This window comes from Malus domestica, chromosome 10, assembly GCF_042453785.1.
Source record: "Malus domestica chromosome 10, GDT2T_hap1".
In the NCBI taxonomy this organism is placed as follows: Eukaryota; Viridiplantae; Streptophyta; class Magnoliopsida; order Rosales; family Rosaceae; genus Malus; species Malus domestica.
The window spans coordinates 2,493,642-2,508,303 of NC_091670.1; positions in this window are offsets into that span (position 1 = coordinate 2,493,642).

Consider the following 14,662-nt stretch of genomic DNA (forward strand, 5'->3'; position numbering starts at 1 on the left):
AACCTCCTTGACATTACCAATAAATCTGCAAATTTCAAAGTTGTGGGAAATTCCCTCGTAAACAAGTCTAGCTAGAGTTGTCTTACCAGTTCCGCCCTCCCCCCATTTCCCTATAAAGCGAACATCATTTGCTTCAAGATCTAAAAGCGAATCTATCTTCTTTAATCTAAACTCAATTCCGACTAATTTCTTTCTTGAACCTAACAATGTGCATGTAGGATGCACTTTGTGACATATTGTGTCAACAATTTCTTTGATAAGATCATTCTCGTATCTACATCAACAGAAAAACAAAAACAAATAAACATGTTTGAACTAAGAAATCTTACGGAACAAATATGTATAAGATATACTACTATTTCATTTATGCATACCTATCTTTTGAAATCCACCCAAGCATATTACCCACTTTTGTCAACGCAGTTCTCCAACGTTGCACCTTTTCTGTGTCATTCATAAAGGTTTTCTCATGCTTGTTGAATGCTTGTGCAAAAATCCCGGTTTGTTTTCTAACATGGGAGGGATCCACATGGTAGAAAATTGGTAGAATGGTCTTCCTATCTTCCATGCATTCAACAATATGTGAAAGCTCATCTAAGCACCAGGTGGAAGAAGCATAATTCGGTGAGAGGACAATGATAGCAAACCACGATTCTTCGATTGCATTCAAGAGCTTTAGAGAAATAGTGGTGCCTCTTTCAAGTTCATGATCATCTCTGGAAGTTTTGATTGCTCGCTCCACCAATTTTTCATATAAATCATCTGTAAAATTATCCCTTGTGTCCTCACCCCTAAAACTTATGAACACGTCGTATTCCCACGGAGCGGCAGCCGGAGACTTGGAGACTCTTTGCTTGCTCAACGCCATTGGAAAATGATGGAAGCACTTTGCATCAAATTCTCCAAAAGATGCACGCGATACTGTCAAACCGTTGGGAGACTACAATTTCCGGGAAATATGAAAGCAAAACAATACACACTATATTTCCTGCGCCGATTTCATTTGAAATATTACGTCACCTCTTTTGGAAACAACACACAACTAGTAGTACAAGCAACTTGGTCTTAGATTTGAATACAAATAACATAGAAATTACTAGGGAGGCAAAGATTATCGAGGAATAATTAAGGACATTATTTTGGACTGGAAGGCTTTGGTGAAGAGCTTCTTTCCTTTCACCTAAAAACAAAGAGCTTCTTTCCTTGGAAGAGCCGTCCATTTTTGGACACTTTTTACATGCTAATTCATAAAAATAGGGATAAAAAAAACTTTAAATACTCGCAAGAGTACAATGTCAATTGAGGCATGCTGGCTGTCACGTGAAGGTGACGTAGCCATGTGCATTGTGCAGAAGTGAACGTGATATAAATATACGGATAAATAAAAACCAACTAACTAATTTACACTAGACTAGCATATCAGTGCGAGTGAAAGTGTTTAGAGTGTAGATACACACACAACCAGAGCGTAGGTATCAGAATGCAGTCCAGAAGTCTAATTACTAATTATACAATACCAGAGAGATGATCCTACATTATTTATAGTCTGTCAGAACCGCCGTCGACTCCTCGTAAGCCACCAACAAGCGCGCCTACCTAGAACCTGGAGGGGCGCAAAACAGAAAGTGTGAGTGGGCAAAAACAAAGCTTTTCAAAACAATTTATCTTTCCAAAAGTAATAACCCCTCATCGTAAAACCGGTATAATTTCCCAGAAAATAGTACTATGTACGTATATAAGAACCATGCTCGAGAATAGCAAAACCCACATGTATGCCATGTCAATCATCTCCACAATGCATAAGTAAGCCAAATGAAATGAATCAATATAAAATGACATATCAGCCGGAGTCACCTAACGAGACCTGTACAGTTGAGTCTATAACTCATCGGTCAAGTCCTGCACATGAGTCAGAACCATTTAATGTGGTCTGTACGACAAGCTAGGTATGAATAAATACGCTCAAGTGCTACAATCACGTGAAGGCTATGCGAAGTATCGCAAGTCACCTACGAGTCAGAACCACCTAATGTGGTCTGTACGACAGGCTGGCACTTGCCCTAGATCTAAGGTGAGCGTGTGGTGTTGGAGGTGGACGATCACATGAAGGCTAGGCCTCGGCCTCGGGCGGAGCACTAACACCGGGATGCAGGATAATGAATTCTACGCACAACAATTCATCACTAACTACTATGTAATCATACCAACAATGTGTACTCACCTGAACTTACCTTGGCCTCCACAATAGCATGCCATATTATGCAAAGCTACACTAAATCATATGCTAAAATATAAAGCAAATATGACACGGCATTTTAAAACATAAAAACAATTTAAAATTATTTCTCGGAAAACGTAAAGCATATATACGTATATATTGAAAACCAAAAGCCCACTCACTAATATGTGGCAGGGTCGTAACCCCCGAGTCTCGCCTGACTGCGTTCGTCCTCCGGAAACGTCTCACCTATATGTGAAAAAACTATTTTAACGTTAATTTTAAGCACATAACCAAAACTATGTAATAACTTCTCATACGTTGCTCAATTGAGATGTTTGAATATACCGTCGTGGCCTACTCAACATTACGAAGATCCCAATATTTTTAGAAAAAAATTTCGATGTCCCACGTGCTGTCATGCTCCGGCCAAGCGCATGCACGTGCCTGGCACGCTAACGGTAACCTTAACACTGTTAGGGAATATTCAGTTAAATAATAGAATATTCCATTAAAGATACCTAACGTCGTTAGGCATATTCCGTCAAAGTTGATGGAATATTCTCCTTTCTTCTCCGGTGGTTCGCCGGATTCCGTCACCGGCCGCCGCTGCGTCACCGAAAACTGGAAAAAAATTCAAATCTTAATATCTTCCTCGTTTTTCAACCAAATTCCACGAAATTTATGTCAAATTGAAGCCCTAAACAAGTAGAACATTTTCTTACCCCTCAGAGGTCCAAAAACTGACGGAAACTGGTCGGGAAGTTCCTCGAATTCCAGCTAAACCTGGAAACCCATGGTTAAGCTTATCCCGACAGCCAAACTACTTCAAAATTACTTCAACACACCATGGAAGCTAGAAAAATACCTTCTTAAGTCCCAACACCACCTAAAACGGTTGCAATCATGTCAGAGCAATTTACTCTTCTCGCCGGAGCTCGAGTATCTCGAGTTCTACAAGTTCTCTTCTCAAACAAAAGGTATGGCTCGACTCATGACGTTGAGGGAAGCACGAAAATGTTATCTTCACACTCGATCTGTGGGTGTATGAAGATGTTTGAAGGTTATGGGGTTTGTTTGTACGGACGGGGAAGAGGGTTCGAGAAAGAGAGAGAGAGAGAAAGAAAGAAAAAGGTACGGTGCACGTGTGGACGTGTGTGTGTACATGCTTGGATTGGGCAAATTTTAAATTATCCTAAGCCCTAATTGGGCTCCATGCCTAGGCTCATGCAAACTTAGGTCCAATCCAACTTCCTCATTTCCTTAATAGTATTACCACTACGAACCCAACTCGGCCCCTAAATCGCGTCGACATTCTCGTAACGTCAAAAATAATTTCAACCATATGCATACATTCACAACACAAGGTCCACGAGGGCAAAATCATCATTTCCACGCATTCGAGGATAAAAATATTTTTTAATTCGGGACGGGCTGTCACATCGTTCTCCTTAAGAATTGAATAAATAATCTATGTTAAATCAAATCTTAATTAATTATTTAACAAGATTTGAGAAAAAGTTGATTTTGTGATTCAAAATAATAAAAACGAATTTTAAATTAAAAACAATTAAATAAATTGCAAAGTAGAGAATACAAAAGAAAATAGTTTTGAAAATCAATTTAAGCACTAAGGTTATGCCGTTACCTTAACAATCCTACGTAGTTCTTCCAATTACTTATGACTTACACATGCATATTTGAAGGTTTTTTTTTTGTTTTTGTTTTTTTTTTTTTGTTTTTTTGAGCAACACATATTTGAAGGATAGGTTTTCCTAATATATGCCTACTCAGACCCCCAACATAGAGCATATACCAAACATGCAATCCGTTTGTGGTATTCATATCAAATCTAAACATGCATGACTCGTTAAGTTTTGTGAAACCTTTTGAAAAACCAAACAACCCTTAAGACATGTTATTCATCCTAAGTGAACTTGCACATATTAACCACAAGAAGCCTTCGTCAATTTCAGGGACCAACCTCCTACCAAATTACATCAAATTACTTCTCTAAATAACCTAATGGTGATCAAGCATCAATAAAATTAGATAGTTGAAACCGGTGATTAATAATTGAAACCTGTATGCCTAATATCATAAGTAAATTGAAAAGAAACTACATATTATTGCTAAGGCTCGTGGCCTAAACCTTGTGAAATCCCATCCTCGGAATTCACTATTTAAAATTATGTATTCCGTATTCTTAGTTTCGACGCGTTTATAATTATGGCGTGTAGTTTTTATTTTATTTTATATATAAGTAAAAGGATGAAAATGCACTTAATGAATTAAACAGACTTTTCGAGGATGTATTTAATTCCTATATGTTTTGTCACTTTTATTTACATATTTGGATAAAACTCGACCTCACGAGTGCGTAGGCGAAAACCGTTCGCCAAACGGAGCTATAACAAATGAGATATAAACCAGTAAAGACAGGGCGAAATAGTCATTTGACCATTATCTGGAAGGCTCCAGATTTGCTGGAGCACTGATTTTGTGCCACGTGTGTGGCTAGGATGAAAACATGGGGAGATAAATGAGGGAAATGAGGGAGAGACGGGCCAATCAGGAGGGAAGGAAATGAAGGGAAATGAGGGAAGGAGATAGGAGAGAACCGGTTTACCCAGTCCCTTCCTTTCAACCCGCGACCCGACCTGACAGAATCCATGATTCCCAATGCCTTTCACATAGATTTTCCAATGAATTGAAGCTACTCACCTCCTGGAATCAACCTAGCATCATTTCCTCTTCCATTTTCACTAAAAAACCAACAAAATTTGACCTTGATTTTGTGAAAAGCAGCACGATGGATTCAACAGGTTCTTGACGGTGATTCACCAAACCAAAAGCTAACTCCGTCAATCACCATCGCCAATAAACTCTCCTCAAGCTCAGGAATAAAGCCCAAGCAGTGATTGAGGCGTCAGAGTTCGTCTTGGGGTCGAATCGAGAACATCTATTCCTAAGGTTTCTGACGGATTGAAGGCACTTTCAGGTGTTTCCTGGCTAAATTGGACTTCGGTCCAGGTATGAAAATTCTTCCCCTCGTTGTACTTTACAATTCTGTAAAATTTGGTAATTTTTTGGGTTAAGTGAATTTTCCAGCAAGTCGAGGTGGCGGCGCGTGGCTCAATAACCCACTTGACCCTTCTAAGCTAAATTTGATACCCTGATTCCATATGTGACATTCGATGGATGAAATCCTATCGTTCAAACATAGTTTCGTTAGGGTCTGCCTCTTGATCATTATAACCATCAATGATTCGACCGTTGGATTATCACCAAACATTAATGCGTTATAGCAGGTAATATTTGAGGACATTAGAAACTAATAGATTAGGAATCCGACGTATAGATCTTGATGAATTGAATTTTTACGTTTGTAAAACTAATTGTTGATCGCAACCTAATTCTAGCAATTGGCGGAGATTCGACCGTTGGATCATTCCAAAATTTTAGGATATTGTTCTAGAAGATTAATAAGACTCTTGGACTATTACGGATCAGAAATTCATGGGTGGATGTTCCAGATCAAATTATATAGGGTTGGACCCCACAATTGACTGAGAGTTGACATTTGGTCCACCTGTTTCACTCATCCTAAATACTAAAATTAGCACTACTAGAGACTAAGTGAAGTCTTGTAGGCATACATTGGTTAGTGAGTGACTTTAATATATGTGATATGGTTATTACCCTGGTTTCTTATTTAATATCCTTTGTGGATATGACTTGGTTTTATAAATGTGATTTCTATTAAAATGTGATTTTTAATAATTAGCCATCGATCTATTATTATGAAATGTGATCTAACTTGTGCATTGGAAATATTTGTGAAATGTGATTTGAAATGCATGTTGAATTGTTTGATGAAATGTGAGGGCCAGTAGTGGACCTTTAATCCATTGTCATGGGGTTCGTTTCTTTAAAGCTTGTTTATATCTCATTTCATTGTTTTATTTCTCATTTTGTTGATCGTTCTAAATTGTGTAACTTGTGCTTTTTTTCATTTCTTGTTTCGTTTAGCTTTAATAAATTGAGTAACTTGACTCATATCTTGTTTCTTCGAGCCATTTATATGTTTCTTAGACTTCTGCTCGATTCTGTTGAATGGTCCAGAACTGGGTTCTGCAGGGTTTCGTCGAGTGGTCCAGAATCATATCTTCCTTTGGATTTCGATGAGTGGTTTGATATCTATTGTACTCTACGATTCTGTTGAGTGGACCGGAATTGTATTTACTTTGATTTCGTTAAGAGGTTTGGAATCCCTTATACTCCGTGATTCTGTTGAGTGGTCCGGAATCGTATCCTGGCTTGGAATCCGTTGAGTGGTCCAGAATCCTGCTTGTTATTTTGGTTCCGTTGAGTGGTCCGGAACCCGATGTTCCTGGATTTCGTTGAGTGGCCCGAAATCACATTATTTAGAGATGTAGGCTTCAACCAAACTGTATCGCTCTAGCCCTGCATTTTGGTCTATTGTATAAATTATTAATTGACGTGATTGTGCAATGGTGTTGGAAAGTACATGTGTGTGTGAATGGCAAGATGAAAACTCTTATTTCGCTTATGGTTGACGTGTAGTGTGGTACTTTATGTTTTTTGCTAGGAAGTGTTTTACAAAAAGTTCAGAGTTTAACAAATGGTGAACTATGAATGGTTTGATCTCGTCGGAGGGTACGTAGGCAGTCTAACAAAGAGGTTAGATGCAGCCATAGAGTAAACGAAAAATTATTATGAAATTCGAATCTTAAGTTGTGCATTGTCCATATCCCAGAGGCAGGGTATGTTAGATATACGGGTACTTGGTGAAGTTGCATGTCGATCTTGTACATATGTAAGGATCGGGGCGTGACAACCATAGTAAAAGAAATTAGTTACGAACAATCATAAAATAAAATATTATTAAAAGATGGATATAAACCAAGCCTAGCTATGTTCTCCAAAATTGATGCGTTGTTCTTGCCTCCTTCCTTCTCAACTCTAATGCCTAAAAAGCCTTATTTACACTAATACAAAATAAAACCCTACCTAGAGAAGGTCTTAGTGACACGCCCCGATCCTGATGTCTATGAGACATTGGAATGGTCACGTGCTAGTCAAGACCCAAGGGTACGAAAGCCATTTATTAAATGCAAATGCTGAGAACTAAAAATATGAATAAGAATAATAGAAATTGAAATATAATTATTATGCAAATGAGGAACGTGTTCAAAGTATATAACTAATCTAGAACTCTAAAAGGAATAACATAAAATTGAATGAACAAAGAATGGGTCCTACACCGAGAGGACTTGAAGATGGCGATGCGGAAGTGCCTTGACACTAGGATCGTACGCCTCGATTCTAAATCCTGAAGGGGCACAAAACAAACATGAATGGACCAAGTTGATATATATATATATATATATATATATATATAATATTGAAACAGTTATCAACTAACTCGTATTTATTGTAATCACTAGTGAATGTCCATTCTCACTTTAGGCCATGTACCAGCTCCCCGTCCTTGTGCCAATTACTAAAGGAAAATCACCTTCAGGCCCCATGCCAGCTTCCCGTGTCTCTTAGCCCGTAGCTAGAGATTCTTTCTTCAAGCCCTATGCCAACACCGTAACCTCGCCCATGAGGAATCTAACCCTCGTCCCATAGCAGAATAAGGACCACTAGGTAAGTACAAAACCATTAAACATACATATATTTGAAAAGCAACTTCATAGTATAAAGTCATCCATCATCTATACTATAAAAAAAGTGTTCGAAACATGTTCTAAATATTATATCGTCATCCACAAGATATTCTATAAAGAACACGGGTTATAGGAAAAACAGTAATAATTCAAACTAGCCTCAATAAGCATGTTATCTTATAAAACGTAATCATTAAATCATGTTTTTCATGTATGCATTACTACTGTTAAAACATGCATTTTTAGAAGGGGTCCACTCACCGTACACCGTTGGTGCAAAGAAGTACCAAAAGGAATAGCGGAACCGTCGCTATTAATTGCACCTAAAGACCTAAAGAGTACAATCAATAAAACGATACTTAAACGATTGAATTTGGGAAAACGAACTTAAAAATTGGTCCAGAACATCTAAATTAGCTTAGGAGAGGTCCCAAACACCAAAAAAATGAACATTGATCGGTCAAAGTCAACACTGACCGTTGATCGGGTCAATGGTCAGATCGGGCTTGGGTTAACAGGTCAAACCGGGTTGAATCGATTTAGGGTTGGATCTAGGTTGAGCCTTAAGTGTTTTGGGCTTAAGGGTTACTCGGGTTGGGCTTAGACTTAGGATGGGTTGGGTTTAGGTTTAGAGTATTGGGCTTGAGGCCCAGACTTTCACGGCCTGAAGGCCTAAGCCTGCACGGTCTTGAAGCCTAAGACCTAAGGGTTTTAGGTTTTAGAATGCACAAGCCTACGACCCTAATAAAATGGTCCAAGGCATTTTAGGTCTTTAGAAAATAAATAAATAAATAAAAAGAAAAGGGTTTTGGGTTTATGGCTCACGGGCTGAAACCCAAGTTCCACACACGGCCCGAAGGCTTGAAAGCCAAGGGTTTAGGCTTGGGTATAGGCCCCAAAGGCCCTGGGTTCTTGTTCCTTACCAGAGAAGGAGGTCAGAACTTCCTAGCTCTGGTCGACGACACAATTAACAACCTAGAGGTACGATCTAGGTATGAAAACAAAGTACAAGACGGAAGGAAGGGGTTTATACCTACGATTCATCGTGAAGAGGATCAGGGGTGGCCGAAAATTGGGCTCGAGCATCACGGCTCGTTGAGGGTTCTCTATGCTCCCGTGCTTCACTTAGCTTCACTGAGAGGTGAAGGAAAATGAGAGGGAGACGACAAGAGTGGTACTGATGCTGCACCTTCGCTAGGGGGTTCGATTAGGTCTCGGGTGTGCGTGCGTGGCATGGGTTTTATCAGGAAAGGAGAGTCCAAGAGAGAGAGTTAAAGAGAAAGAAGAGTGAGCTGAAAGACTAAGAGATAGAGAGTGAGTGAGCTAATCATGGTGGTGATGTCGTCGTTATCGCCGTGTGGGTGATTGCATGTGTGTATGGATGTGTAAGCTACCCTCGAGAAAGGTTGGGTGTAGCGCGAGGAAGAAGGATAGAACTGTGAGGGAGAGAAATATGAGGTAACGGGGAGAGAATAGAAGAGAAAGGCTGGGGGACAAAGCTCATAAGGTGGGCCTCACGTGGCTCACCAATTAAGATTCAAAAACAATTTTTAATTAGGGGTGGGGTTTTACAATCTACCCCCCTTAAAATATTTTAGTCCTTGAAATTTGAAATAACTTACTACACTGAAAAATTCGAAGATAAGAAGAAGAAAAATATATATACGTAATGAAGAAATCACATCAAAGCGGTTGCACGAAAGGAAAATGCCACACCGTCATGATCGGGTTGCAATGATTCCATCTTTCATGCCTCCAAGCTCATACCTTCTTCCCCCATCATTGTACAAGTAGAAAACGTACTTTATAAACATATAAAGTCAAAAACATATAAGGATATAAGGTCAAAAATAAGTACGTAAAATATGATAGTGTCAAAATAGATATGTACTAACATATAGGTCGAAAACTCGTGCTTAACTTAAAACTGAAAACAGAAATACTTCCCCCAACACATTTGTAACGTAGAAAAGATAAATGTATTATAGGGTAGTTCAATGAAAATCAAAACTGAAAATGAAAGTGGGTCTCGCCCAAGCATACATAATGTCACGTACTCCGAGAGAAGGTGTGTCTTTGGGTCGAGCCCCAACAATAACAAATTCGTAACAACTGCTGAAGACTGGTCTTCCTGCCTACTTGCTTAACGAACCCAACGAATAAGTTATTGATACCACAGTCGGCTGCCCGTGATATCGATCACACATTTGTTGTCTCGATAAGCAAGCAGTAATTTCTTGAGGGTGCACAATTTCACACGTCGTAAATTTGATCCTCCGAATACCAATTCACAATACTCCTCTGTCAACTAGCATTGCATGTAGATACTTTTGTACCATATTACAAAAATTGTCATACCCAAACCGAACAAAACAATGTAAATAGTGGACCCAAAAACTCTAGCCAAGCAAGCAGAAAACAAGAAGTCGGCTTCCTTAACAAGCAATATCTCTTGGGAGTTGTTGAAGTGCTCAATCCACCTCTCCAATTTTGCTTAGTTGCAGATTTCTAGTCAAACAAGGTCAATGTTGGTGGAAAGAAGAAGGACTCGCAAGTGATCAATCTAAAAACCCCATAAGAGCACACACCTTTCGAGAGAAGTGCAACTTCTAAATGTGATAAAGCCACAATACAAGTGAACACAATGCGTCTTCCAAGGTCTAGATAGTTCATTCAGATACCAAACTCAGAACTTAAGATGAAATCTAAACTTGGTAAATGCCTATCAAATGTGTGTTAGGGTTGGGTGGAAGATACCCTTAAAATATTTGGGCAAATGAACTTATTTACATATTGTTAGAAAAGAACTACTAGTGTACGATATGATGTTGATGACTTGCAGCTGGATATTGAGTGGTGACCATTCAATTCAGCGTGAAGATAGTGATGCTGCTAATCACATGCACTACAATATTCACCAGTCTCTTACCGGCTTAAACCTCACGCCCATGTGGAACTCTTTCTGGTAAGTTTGATAGCTTGTGGAAAGGTTATGCTCCTAATGTTCATGTCCGAATCGATAAGAATTGGGTGCACACTTCCGCAAAATCGATCGATCGTGAATTCCTCACTGATTGAGCGAGCAACCATGTCGAGAAGGCTGAAAGAACACTCAAGAATTTAAGGGTCAAAATAAGTCATTAAATCTAGAGTACAAGATATCTGGTTTAAGTGAGAAGCTATACCAAGAACAAACGTTTATTTTATTTTATTTTAATTTTTAATTTTTAATTTTTTTAATTTTTTTTACATTCTCAATGTAATGTTCCGGCATGATCCAGTTTACATTGAGAAATAAACAAGCGAAGGAAGGTGAAGATGCAGAAACAAAAGTCACTGTTTATGATTATTTGGTTAATCATCGTAGTATAATAGTTAAAAACTGTTAATAAGATTTGACGAGGCCAAAGACATTTCGTAATTCAAAACACTTTGTGAGAGCTGTTTCAAAGTTCAAAAATTAAACATAGCACCTCTGAATCAATAGAATGACGAAAAAGAAAGATACGAAGCCACATGCGTATGCATGCAGTGACCCAATTGGCTACCTTAAAGTGATGCTCTTGAGCAAACCAAAGCTCAATGAGTCTAGAGAAGTTCAGAGCAAAACTCGATCTTTGTACAATGATGAATATGGTGGAATCTCAAGCCATTACACTAAAAATTACAAGGACGAACAGTTAGAGGACTAGAGCACTGGTCAATTGGGCTACAAGCAAGAGGCTTAGTTCACCTCTACCAAAAAGTACGTGGATATACCGCCGAGTACCAGACCTAGGTAAAGTTCAAGGAGTTTGTTTATCCAAACAAGACTGGATCTTCATCATCCAAGTCCAACTATGACAAGAACAAGCATCGCATCTCCTTTTGGACATTGGTGAGAATAGCATCTACTACCGAGGAGTTTCCAAAGAAAAGTATTTAATGTAAACAAAGTCAACTCTCGAAGAATTTGGTGTGAAGCTGACGGTCAAAGGTCAGTGAACTTGACTTTGTGGTTTGAGTAAGCAAGAAAGTTATCGATAGAACAATCGCTGAGAATTGCTCTAAAGATTCACACGAATTTCCTCAGCAGGAACAGGTTCGAGAACATTGATTCGATCCCACCAACTACAACTTACTAAATGTCAAAACAACTAGCGCTTACTCGCTTTCTCCAACACGCAGTTCAAATGTTTCGAGTAGTTTCCATAGAGATATGACTCTGCCCACCATTTCTAGGGAACGCATGTCGCAGAATACAACACCGCTTTAGATCTCCAGTTGGTTTTAACCAACTTGTACCACAGATTTTTTTTTCCATTTCCAACAAAGATTTTTTTTCCATTTTCCAACACTCCTGTGTAGATCCAACTCCGCCCGCAATTCCAAGGGAATGCATGTTGCAGAGTATCGATCCGATGTTGGAAGTCATTCAACAACCTATTTCGTCGTCAAGGGTTTTCTGTGCTCCCGTGCTTCACCGAGCTTCACTGAGAGGCGATGGAGAGTGAGAGGGAGACGATAAGAGTGGTGGTGATGATGCGTCGTCGTCGGGGGGGGGGGGTTCGATTGGGTCTCGGGTGTGCGTGGGTGGCGTGGGTTCGATCAGGAAATGAGAGTCCAAGAAAGAGAGTTAAAGAGATAGAAGAGTGAGCTGAGAGAGAGAAAGAGAGAGAGTTAATCATGGTGGTGCTGCCGTCGTTATCGCCGTGTGGGTGATTACATGGGTGTGTGGATGTGTAATCTACCCTTAGGGAGGGTTGGGTGCGGCAATAGGAAGAAGGAGAGAACTGTGAGGGAGAGAGAGATGAGGTTACGGGGAGAGAAGAAAGGAGAGAGGGCGGGGAACAAAACTCATAAGGTGGGCCACACGTGGCTCACCAATTAAGATTCAAAAACAATTTTTAATTTGGGGTGGGGTTTTATACTTAGAATAAGACTAGGAAACAAAATAAATTAAAATAAATTAGGAAACATAATCCTAGACTAGTAAAATTCGCCCAAAATCTGCACAGCCACAAAACAACAATGTTTCTAGATCTTCAGGGCTTCAAATAGGCCCAAAATGACTCAAATTAAAGCTTGAGATGTCCCGAACATAATTGCAAAAGGCTCAAACCCAAAAGACATCATCTTGGACGCCAAAAAGCTCAAAGAAGCCCAAAATGTCACTTTGACAGCACTGCACGCTGAACCTTTATTTCATTGCCATAAATAAACCGTTTGGTAGAAAAACCTGAAACTTTGATATGAGCAAGTTGAGAGACACACGAGTATCCTCCAATTGAAATTACTCCAAAATTCATCCGTTTGATCACTTTTTACTCAAGAGGAAGTCGAATGTCGTACATTGAAAATATAAGTCAAAGTATCAAAATTCTCATAAAATAATCAATAAACTAATACTAAGATTAAGATATAAAATATAGTATAATATCAACCCATCACTAATATTTTGGAAACTAGAAGAGGAACAAACCCCTCGTAAAACCTTTTTTTTTTTTTTAATTATTTTGAAAACGATTTTTATTAGAAACACTCCAAACTTCCATTAAAGAAAATACTCCTTGAAGTAGCATGTGACAAGTGTCAAAATGCTTTATGACCCAATCGCTTTCTAGTTTTCCTAAAAAACATAGTCAAAAGCACTTCTATTTATTAGAAACTAGAAACTGTTCATTTCGAACAGGGCATAAACAAAGGCATAAATAGGTTGGACTTTGTCATACTGGTGTCTCGTAAGCATAAATTAAGACTTGGAAGATGAATGAGGATTAAAAAGCTTAGGGTTTCTTGTGGAGGAAATGGTCTTCACTCTTCAGAATTTGTTTTAATCATTCGGTGTTAATTAACATTTGAAGGATAATCCTTGATGATGCCTAGTTTCTCTCCATTATTTCATATGTCGTTTTCACTTTAGATTAATTCAATTTCACTTGTCAGAAATTGCTAGAGTCTTACCAAGCAAGTAGTCGGAAACCGTCCCAATTGACGTTCTAAAAAGATTAAAAAATAATAATAATAATAATAAGGAATGAGTAAATCAATGTTTATTTCCGTCATTTAGTAGAATGCTGGTTGTTTGGGTTTTTTTTTAATCTATTTCTATCATTTTCTTGCCACTTAAGTCTGGTTTTTTATTTTTTTTATTTTTGAATTGATTCGTATTGTCCCACTTGGCCGGCTTCCTACAACTTTCACTCTCTCTCTTCCATTATTTCTTTTCACCAAAACCTCTCTTTTGTTGTAAAATCGACAGTATGTGCAGTGGAATAAACAAGACACAAAATTTACGAGGTTTCTCTACAGTTAGTGTGACTAGAGTACATCCTCGGGGCAGCAGTGATGCTTTCATTATAATCTGAAATAATAAGAGTACAAAGATAACTCTCTCTATTCTCTCATCTCTTCTTCCTCTCTTTTCTTTCTTTCTCTTCCTTCCTCTCTTTTCTTTCTTTCTCTTCCTTCCTATCTCTCCCGTGAGTCCGCCTTCCTTCTTCACCTTCTCATTCATTTTATAAGCAAAGAGAACACTATTCACTTTACAAATTTTCCACAAATGATACTGTGCATAAATAGTAACAAACTATTTATGAATAGTGAAAATACTGTGCATAAATAATAACAACTATTCACTATTCATGAATAGTGAAAATACTGTGTATAAATAGTAACAAACTATTCACTATTCATGATTAGAACTATTCACTATTTATGAATAGTAAAAATACTATGCATAAATAGTAACAAACTATTCATATAGGTC